Source organism: Cydia pomonella, chromosome 24 (assembly GCF_033807575.1).
Source record: "Cydia pomonella isolate Wapato2018A chromosome 24, ilCydPomo1, whole genome shotgun sequence".
NCBI classification, from domain to species: Eukaryota; Metazoa; Arthropoda; class Insecta; order Lepidoptera; family Tortricidae; genus Cydia; species Cydia pomonella.
The window spans coordinates 5,227,825-5,239,072 of NC_084726.1; the positions used below are offsets into that span (position 1 = coordinate 5,227,825).

The window sequence follows — 11,248 nt, forward strand, 5'->3', positions numbered from 1 at the left end:
ATGTATGAAGTTAGGACGGAACTCAGTAGTCAAGACCGATTTATAATTTCAAGTTACATGATTAATCACTTGGAATTGAGGAAGAATATTTAATTTTAATTTGTATGGAGTTTTGGCAGTTAGATTTGAAAGTTGAGGAGAAGGGATTTCGCTGAAAATCTTTACTTAGGTTTCCAAATGTTTCTAGTCATATTTTTTTCTTTTTCGTTGTCCCGGCATTTTGCCACGGCTTATGAGAGCCTAGGCTTGCGGACTTGGCAACTAATCCCGAGAATTGGCGTAGGCACTAGTTTTTACGAAAGCGACCGTCATCTGACCTTCCAACCCAGAGGGTAAACTATTTAACTAGTAATAGATAAATATACGCATTAAAGTACAGTCAGCATTAATAGTTTCGAATAAACAACACCCCAAAATTAAACATATATCTCTCTGATATCTACAATTTCGGTTTAAAATTGTTTGTCATCTTAGATTTATTTATTTTTATATTGCAGAGGGGTAGATTTTATATGTATCTCATCCGCTACTATTGATGTTGAATGTCGTAAGTAAATCAAAACATAATAACATCGAGGACACGAAAAACCTTCTAAAACACCCGAACACCGCGTACAACAAACGTCTATTGGCGCAGTCGGTAGTTACACGTAGTGCGTAATATTCAAATAATATAATAAAGAAGTAAAACATTCATACAGTTGAACGAATTCGCACGTTCGGTCCGGTTGTACCATCGTCGTCCAATTCATCATAACGAACGCGTATTGTCGATACGTCCGACGGTCGATGTCGCAATTTCCGTCCCTCGGTAGGGCTGGGTCGTTTAGTTTTCTGAGAAACGAAACGTAACTGTTTGGTATTTTTTGTAAATAACGGGTACGTAAAACAATTAGCGCGTTATGTTGTGACCAACGGACGGACGGTCGGACACAGATTTGTCTTATGAGCTGAAATGTAGAAACTGTAGAAATAGCTTTGTATTAACACAGTATCCCAAATTACTGATGATAGAACAGCAACGTGACAGGTACGACATGGCTACCACATATGTCTACTTTCTTTAAATTAATTTTCTCTAAAGTAACCATATTATAAATATATAAATTAAGGTTAAAAATGTTGCACTTGTCACTTTGAGGAATCCAATACCCCGCGTGCCCATTCACGAAAGCTTAACTTGTAATACGAGCGCAAGTCTCTTTCTACTTTGTACTTAAAACATTGTTTTATGAAATTCTGTTGTAAAAGTTATGAGCTTTCGTGAAACGGACCCAAGAGGGCAAGTCATTGATGAGGATTCAACGTATACTCTTGGAAAGTCCCTTTGGGGCGCCCCAACGTCCTTGAACATAATCAGGACATTTTTATCTAAATTCTACCTTAAAAAATAGCTCCTCGTTTTTATACAAAAAAAAAAAAAACATTTTTAAAAACGGTTACTTTACAAAAACGCTGAGCTTTAGCGCCCGTTGTTTCACCAACGTTTTATTGTCGGGTCCGTAAGAGCTTGATTGATTAGGTCAAGTGGGATTGCTATATACGTGCATGGCCGTTTTTGGAACTTTGGGCGGTGACCGATGAGAGATGGGCTTTCGTTGTTTTGCTAGATTGAACAGTTGATGTTGTGTGTTAATGTTGACCCGTAATTAATGATGATGAACATTGGCTCTTTGCGTTAGCTTGCTTCTTTATAAGTAAAACTTATTTTATATAGCTTTCGTTTTGTATTAAGTAATAAGGTAATTGACACGATCTTCTCTTGTTATCATCTAATCACATTTTCCTTTTTAAGTTAACTTTACCAGACTCTGATACAGGCTTCGGGCCATTATGGTATCCTTTATTATAAAATAACTGTATAAATTTTAATTACTATCTATCATTTCTGAGAAACAATACAGCTAGTCCCGAGTCTCATATTCCATAAAGTGACTCATATCCACAGGACGACACCAAATTTTACTATATAAGTATTTAAGAATAAGTGTCAAAACCCTACGACAGTAAAACGGATTTAAGTTCCTTTACTGTAGAATGGTAGGTAATTAGGGTTGAAACTAATCGTTCCCAGCTGTATGTTTTTGCTCGCATTCACCGTTATATTGTATCGGTAAAGTTTGTTAATGTTTGATAACTATCATGATGTATGATCCCGTGTGTGTCCCTTTCAAATTGAACAATTAAAGTGGGATAGCTTGGGATTACCTCAGGGCTGTGTTTGTTGGAGCTCTGTTATTATGTACGGCGATGACAATACAGTAAATTGTAGTTTAGTATACTCAAAATACAAGTACAGGATGATCATACAGATTACACCCCTGAAAACAATAGTTAACAGCCCACAAGATATTTTATTTTTGTTTGTTTGTTTGTTTAAACTTTATTACACAAATTTACAAAAAGAGTACAAATGGCGGACTTAACGCCTTGAGGCATTCTCTACCAGTCAACCATTGGGCTAAAGAGAAATAGTTAGTTTGGTGCAGGATTGTAAAAAGTTGATGTGGAAATAGACTGAAGTCGAGACTACTATGATACTATACTTACACAAATATATATTTTAAATATACCTACATATATACATATTCAATATATAAAAATAAACATACATATATATAATAATTATGTACCTATTAGTGTGAGACATCACGCAGACATTTAGTCACGAATGTTTTCAAATAAGTGCTGACGCAACTTGCTTTTGAATGAAAGCTTGCTCTGAGCTTGTCTGATAGGCAGAGGGAGAGCATTCCACAGACGTATTGCTTGGCAAGTGAATGAGTTGTACAAGAATCCAGTCCGATGAGGGAAGACAGCCAGCTTCAGAGTTCGAGAAGCACGAAGAACATAACCAGGACGGGCTGTTATAAATTCAAATTTAGACCTGAGATAACTGGGTGCAGCTGGGTCAAATAAAATTGAATACAGAATACATAAAATTCGCAATGACCTGCGTTCACGAATTGCGAGCCATTGGAGTTTACGGCGAAAAGCAGAGACATGGTCATATTTGCGGAAGTTAAAAACGAATCTGATGCAATTGTTGAGAAGACGATCAAATTTGGAAAGCGAGGCCTGTGTAATGTTAGTGCAACGCACATCAGCGTAATCAATGATTGGTAATATTAGGGACTGAACAAGTAAAATTTTAGTACTTGCCGGTAAAAAGTTTTTATGCCTGTAAAGCGCCCGCAATGTATTTGTCACCCTGCGACTAACGTCAGACACATGTTGCTCCCATGTCAAACCACTGTCGATAATTAAGCCCAGATTTTTAACATGCGCTGACAGAGGTATAACGGTGCTTTCGAATAGGATAGGCGCAACGAGAGAAAGATCAGTTGACGAAAGTAAGCGGGGGCTTCCCAAAACAATACCTTGGCATTTCGTCGGGTTAACGGCGATTCCAAAGTCACGGGACCAAACAGCGATGCGGTTAACATCGTCGTTAATTCTAGCGATTGCACATCCGATGTCTTTGGTATTTGCTTGCGTATAAAGTTGCAAGTCATCAGCATACAAATGGTAAGAGCAGCTAAGACTATTAGTAATCAAATTTATAAATATAGAGAAGAGAAGAGGAGAAAGTATGTCACCCTGTGGAACACTCGGAGTGAGCTCTAGCCAGTCAGAAAAGGACTGACCAGCGCGAACCGCCTGCCGGCGATCCAGGAGGTAAGAAGAGAATCACTCCGCGACTGATGATGAGATGTTAAAATGTTTTAGCGCAGCAAGTAAAAGATCATGATTAACCGCATTAAATGCGTTGGAAAAATCGATTAAAACCAATACAGTTAGCAGAGAATTCTCCATGCCGTGCCTCACATCCTCAACTACTTTCAGCAGAGCTGTCGATGTGCTGTGTATTTTTGTGCTGATTAAGTTTCAAATGCTTTATAGGCCTCTGGGTATGGTTCACAGGAGAGCTGTGAACGTAATTGCTATGTAATCAGAATAAAAAATATCCCGGTTCGGATCCCGGTAAGGGCATTTATTTGTATGATGAACAAAGATATTTGTTCCTGAGTCATGGGTATTTTCTATGTATATAAGTATGTATTTATCGTCGCCTAGTACCCATAGTACAAGGTTTGCTTAGTTTGGGGCTAGGTGGGTCTGTGTAAGATGTCCCCTAATATTTTATTTAATATTTATTTCAAATAATGTTGAACGAGAAACGTAACGAGAACGAGTAATTTACGATATATTATTTGGAATATATTAATCCTGTTTTTAATGGTGTTTAACTATGTCCCCTTTTAAGAACCTTGTGACTTGTTACTTTCCCGTAACAATGACACACTAATATATTAGTATTACCCTTAATAATAGCTTAAGCGCTTTCCGTGTTAAGGTCCCTTGGCCTGTCACAATTTATCCAACCATTATATCACGAAAAGGCACATTTTTCTAAGAACTCCATAAGAGTTACGTCTTTTCCAAATTGAATGTAAACCTAGTAAACTGGTTTATTTATTTTGGGCCCCGACAGTTTTGTGGTCCCATGCCCCTTATTGCGGTCTCTCGGTCCGCGATTTGGCACTGAGTTAGGATGATACTTATCTCAAAGTTGAGCCTCGAGCGGGCGAGCGTTTTAAACTTCGTTAAGCTTGCTTTGATTGGATTGTTTGTTGTGTTTGTTGGGTCCTTCACAGTTCACAGTTAAAATATGTTGTCGCTTAAAGTGTCGTTAGGGAAAAATATAACGATACATAATATAACTTTGATTTTGCCTTCAAATTAAGAAACAGAGTCTTCAAATCTTAAATGTTATTTACGTAACCTATTAGTTCAATATTATTTATGGAAGATGGAAAGTTCACTGCTGCTGCCGATATGCAAAATTATGTTTTTATAATAGACCAAACTTTATGAAATAATTTAATTGCGTACCTAAATAAAAACCGCAATATATTTGTAACTGTTTACCACCTATACCGCCACGAGCGGTGCTGTCGCTAGATCATCGATGATGCTTAAATCATCTATAAAGAGGTACACGGCCTGATGATTACCACCTATACAACAAATATTTAAATTTACATGGTGCGGTGAATCACATTACATGACATACTACGATAATCGTATATGATTTAGACGGGAGGACATCAAGCGTATAAATTTTCCCAAAGGATTTAGCGAAGTCCATATTATTTATTCGATACATTTCACAGTTTAGTGGCCGTTTGCCTCCCATTGCGGTCTCCCGATCCGCGATTTGGCGCTAAGTTACTAATACTACTTACATTAACTAGCGTTACTTGATTCTAACTTAGCGTGACTTCATTCTAAAGCTTAATCAATTATGTACTTTGAAGCATGCGCACAAGGTTTAAAATTGTATTAATTTTAAAATGTAGTTACTTCATGTTTGTTAGTGCATAGCTGAAGTTGGTGATGCGGGTATGGATCGAGCGTGGTGAGTGGTTCAAACTTCGTTAAGTAGGCTTTGATTGCATTGTTTGATATGTTTGTTTTATCTTGCTGCCGGATTTTCACTGGGGTGTTATGTTTTGCTTTTGTGCACTTACAGAAAGAAAGTTTCGTTAGCCTTTGTATAACGAACAATCGTAGGTCTTTCTAGTATACGTTTGAAGCAAGCATACATTTTTTGGCAATTTTCTCTACCATAGCGTTTATCCTGGTTGTATCCTACATACAACCATACACACACACATTAGGCTACATTAGAGCCTAAGGTCTGCCTTCCTACTTGCCTCTACTTTTAACAGTCTTCTGCATTTTTTTTTACTGACACAATGGTATCTAATGATTGAAAATATTTACGGATAAGATGTTATAAGTAACAATTGATCATTTTTAGGGTGAAACAGTGGTGCTCTGACCTTAAATGCTTGTTGATTATATATTGTTTAGTGTGATTTCCTACATTTGCATCTAACCGCATATAACATCATCATCATCATCATCATCATCTCAGCCGAGTGACATCCACTGCTGGACGAAGGCCTCCACCAAGGATTTCCTCAATGAGCGGTGATTCGTTGCCCTCGACCAACGGTTTCCCGCGACTTAAACCAGATCGTCGATCTATCTAGTCCATAGTAGTAGACAGTAGTAGTAGTAGTTGTCTTGTCTAGTGGATCCTTCCCACTCTGCGTCTCCCAGTACACAACATCAACGAATATGTAAACAGACCCTCTGTTTGTAAACAGATAAAGATAAAGATAGTTTATTAATCAAGTAGGCATATTACAATGCGCTTATGAACGTCAAATAAAGCTACACCGGCTCTAACCCGACACCTCTGACCCGAGAATATTTAATTGGAGGAGGGTATCCCAATATGGACCGGCAAGAAACTCGGCGGGACACATCTTTTCAAAATATTTACATCTTATAATTAACATGTAAGAAAAAAAATACAATTTAGATTACTATAAAAATCATGCAATTACTTTTCTTTATAGAAATTTGTTTAAAAAAAAAATATAGGTATAGCTCAAATTATACAAATACGTAGCTCTTTCAGAAAACATATCGAAATTCTTCAATTCCTCAATTCTTACAAAAGGAAAGCACTTCGTTAAATGTCTTTTCTGCGGTCAATAAATCAAATCAAAACCACTTGCAAAAAACCACGTACAAAGTTAATACTGCTTTTTACGTCAGTTATATCTGTACCTTGAGTTTTATGTTGTATCTGTGCATTAGCAATATCACGACGAAGAGAAAAAACACACTTTAACTTTACTTGAGTGTAAATAACTCGGCAAATAAGGCTTAGAGGCCTTTCCGCCTTGGATAGGGTTACCATGCTAGGGGATTTTCTGAGACGGATATGGAGATGTTACCTTTTTTTTTTTGAGGGTATGAAGTTGGTTAGTCGTTGTTGTTTATTAGGGTAGGTCATTTTTGGATGGGGCATTTTTTGTAAATTTTTTTCTATTAGTGATAAAAAGTTGACCCACACTGAAATGTTCAAAATTCGGAAAATTTTTTTTTTACGTTTTGTGTCTACCCGCGCAACGACTTTGAAAATTGGAAAATTTCAAAATTTCACTAATATCTGAGATAGAATTTTTATAAGAATTCTTTCCACTAAAAAGGTGTATTATTATATAAAATGCAACGTACATAAATAAAAGTATATTTATTCAAAATCATATAGTATACATTTTTGTGAAATTACCACACAAAACGGTAAAAGAGCGTTAAAATCCTTTCTGCTTTCGAATCTTGGCATGATTTTTGGCCCTGTTTTTTTGCCTTTATCATACCTTTCCTAGCGGTTTTTATTGCACACCTTTTTTTTAATACTACGTCGGTGGCAAACAAGCATACGGCCCACCTGATAGCCGTAGCGGTTGCCGACCCTAAACAAGCCCCCCCCCCCCCCCGTTGAGCTCTGGCAACCTTACTCACCGGCAGGAACACAATACTATGAGTAGGGTCTAGTGTTATTTGGCTGCTGTTTTCTGTATGGTGGACGTACTTCCCCAGTTGGGCTCTACTCTAGATCTGGAATGACATCCGCTGTGCTGTGCCCTACCACACAAAGTGAAATGACATTCTCAATGCCCATACCTCTATTTTGGACGTAGTTTAAGGACGTACCCGGGTCCACCTATAAAGAGACTAGTAACCGTCTTTACATCAGATTGGTATAACACGCAGCATTTAGATTAATCTTGGGTTCTTGAATACATGAACATTACCAGAAGTAGGACCATTTCTGGCTTTCAAAATACACCTGGCAGCAAGCTTTCGTACGTGCTTCTGAGGATCAGTTAACAAAGCCAGGAGTTGTTTGATTTAATGTGACTACCGTCAAAACATTACACAGGAACATTACTATCTGCCAGATCCTACGATCGGCCGCCGACAGGCCGTTAATATTCTATTGATGTTAATAATATGATAAAGATTCTATTGATATAATTGTTTATTAGTATACTGTAATTGATACACTGTAAGCGCTCTTTTTGGAATAAAATAAAATAAAAATCAAATATCTTCTGTTGGCGTGACGAGCAATCTCGTCGGCTTCATAGGTCGGGTTACTCCCAGTAGGCCAGACAAGTCATTATACCATACTAATGGACGGCATGCTATTACTTTTATCATCTACACAATAGATGTGTCACTGTCACTTTGATTTTCTCATAATTGTATAAAAAACGAGCGTTTTAACACTGGCTTAGTGCAAAAACTTAAAATATTCCCGATTAAGAACTATCACATTATCTATTCCCACAGAATTCTATTTGTCTACTATTTCAAAGTGATAATTAAACCTGTCCTTTTCCTCCCAACTACATGCACACCCTACACTGACCGCAGAACGTACTCTACTAAAGTTAATCTATTTCAGGCCCTTTAAAAAAAGAATCCCTCTAAGCTGAAAGGTGAAATGGAAAAGGCACTTGTGTCCCGGTATTCACTTTGGGAACTCCCGGCGTTTCCCGGAAAATGTGTTGATTAGGTTAATGTAAAAAGTTTGGAGTTTCGTATTCAGTGTTATGTTTTTTAGATGCATCTGATAAGTTTAATATTGTTATAATTATGTTTATATTAAGTTGTCTTTCACCTTTTAGTTAGTGTTTGTTCCTTTTAGGTTTTCTTAACGGTTCTTTGTAAAATATACTTATATATTTTACTTTGCCGTATGTAATGTGTGCAATAAAGTGACATGTAAATATATACAACGTTTTAAAGAAATTGGTGGGCAGATCTAGAGCAGAGCGCAACTGGGGAAGTACCTCCACCTTACAGAAAATCACAGCCAAGTTTACTAGACCCTACTCATAGTGCTGTGTTCCTGCCGGTGAGTAAGGTTGCCAGAGCTCAACGAGGGTACGGAGTGTTAGGGTCGCAACCCGCATGTATTTCCTCTGGAGTTGCAGACGTACATAGGCTACGGAGGCTTACCATCAGACGGGCTGTATGCTTTTTTGCCACCGACGTAATATTAAAAAAATAGTGTTTCCTAATGTGTACCATACATTTTCTGAGAAACTTTGTTTACTAACAACTGTTTTTTCTAAACATGTTTCTAGTGAATACGTGGCTACATAGATAAGTGACGGGATTCTTTGGAGCATGATGGCACATAAGCGGATGGATCGCTTAAAAGTAAGCGGACACTGTAGTTTGAGGATGCTGGTCACAAGCATGTTGTCTACTTATACCCTAAAACTTACTTAAGTTATTTCTTTTTTATGATACCTATACGAGACAAACGACTGATGGTAAGCGATTACTGTTACTCATGGACAGCCGCTATATCAGAGGGGTTGTAAGTGCATTGCCGGCTTTTAGATGGGGAGTACGTACTTATCTTGAAGATTTGAAAGTTGCATCGGTCCGGACAGCAGGCGACTGTTAAGTTTTAGACCTACAACATCTAAATAAATAAATAATTGAATAACATCAAACGACATTTTGTAATTTATTGGCGACGCATGTTTTTTTTTTTGTAATTTGACGTGAAAAGTGTTATTGTTTTCATTGTCCCTCGCAAGTGCCGCGTTAAGCTATCTCTTTCATTTGGCATTCGCGATGGTAATTAAGTCGTGAACGTTTTTCACCGCACGGGACCGTTGTCACAGTAAACATGGTATGACAGTAGGGCGGCTCGGTTATGACTATGACACAACCAAATAAATTAAATTTAAATTATAAGTAAGTAAATATTCTATATGAATACAAATACTAAAATACAAATGAATACAAATACAATTACAATGTGAATAATGGTAGAAACAGGAAGTTTTATCGCTTTAAGTGATCTCCCTCAGACAAGTTTAGGGTTGCAACATTTTAGGGTATCATTCTACTTTAGAGTAAAGCTGTTGCTTTGTATTGCACAAAATCTACTTCTAGAAAAATCATAACTTGAAACATACGATGAATCATGACAAACGCAAACTGGTACGACTAAGTCAGAAGTTGATAACGCGTTTCGAACTTTAGCTCAACCAATAACAACAATCGGACGGACGGTAATAACGGTAACGGTTCGTTGACTAAAGTCCGAAACGCGTTATCGACTTATGACTTACTCGTACCAGTCTGCGTTTCTCATGAATCTCATGATTCACCATATGTTTCAAGTTATGATTTTCCTAGAAATAAATTTTGTACAATACGGACAACGGACAGTAAGGATCCCTTTTTTGAGGTACTGTTTATAACTTGTATGCCGTAGCAGTGTGGATTCGAAATGAAATTTCGCGGTTACCGCGCGCCCGCTCTTATTGCGTGGCTCGATGAGTTACCGCCGACCGCGGCGTTATGCGCTAGATAGTTTTCTGCGTTTGTTGGCTAGTAGTCGGGGCACTGTTTTTTATTATTATGCGAATTAGTACGTAATTGTATAGGAGTCCGTCTAATATAACTTTGCACCGACTTGAATATAGCAAAGTGAGGGAGTGTCCTTATAAGCGTCATATTTTCATAGAAATTTGAAATTTAAGATGACATTTCCACACTTTGTCATGCAGAGTTAGCTTGGTCAAACTCTAGAACACTACCAAAATCGGTCAAGCGCAGTCTTTTGTCCATATATGTTATTCTACTATTGATGCTGACTGTACATTATACAACATTTCAATATAGGTTGCTGCACCACAAATTCAATATCCTCTCCCAGTACATAAATACATTTCCTCGTACACATGTGGTAAATAAAATTAGAATGGAGACACGCAAAGTGCAGCTAATGCACGCATTAAACCTGTAGTTGACTCTGTTCACCCAGCTCAAATCACCTGGGTCAATTAAGTAAACTAAAAATACACTTTATTCACCTTTACGTCATTGTCAAATTTGTGACATATTTTTCGTTTACTTTGTTCACCCAGGTGCATTAGGTAAACTATTAGTTTACTTAATGTACTTGTGACCAACTGCAGGTGAACTAAGTTTTTTTAAAGTTTATTTGATGTATTTATGACCGAATGCAGAAGAATTAAGCCGACTTAAATTTAATGTTCACGATGAATTGCCGATGCACCAAGTATATTTTTTCTTCGATTTAATTTTCCTAACAGGGTCAAGTATTATGTTAGTTCCTAAATATAGTAAGTTTACCTAAAATAAATATATTCAAGACAGGAAAGGACTCTGACTTCGCAGTAGAAAACTAATTTGTTTTGTTCTACTACTGAGTTCCGAATAAAATAATCCGTTAAATCCTATTACAATGTATAAAATTTGATTAAAAATTATGAGATTAGGCCAAACGGGTCTTATAACTCTTATAATATTACCAGGAGAATGA

General features: G+C 37.2%; 1 protein-coding gene across 3 annotated transcripts in view; it reads left to right on the plus strand.

The window, feature by feature from the left end:
• LOC133530999 (heterogeneous nuclear ribonucleoprotein L) overlaps nt 1-11,248 on the plus strand; it is a 695,759-nt gene that overhangs the window by 408,257 nt on the left and 276,254 nt on the right. The window lies entirely within an intron of this gene.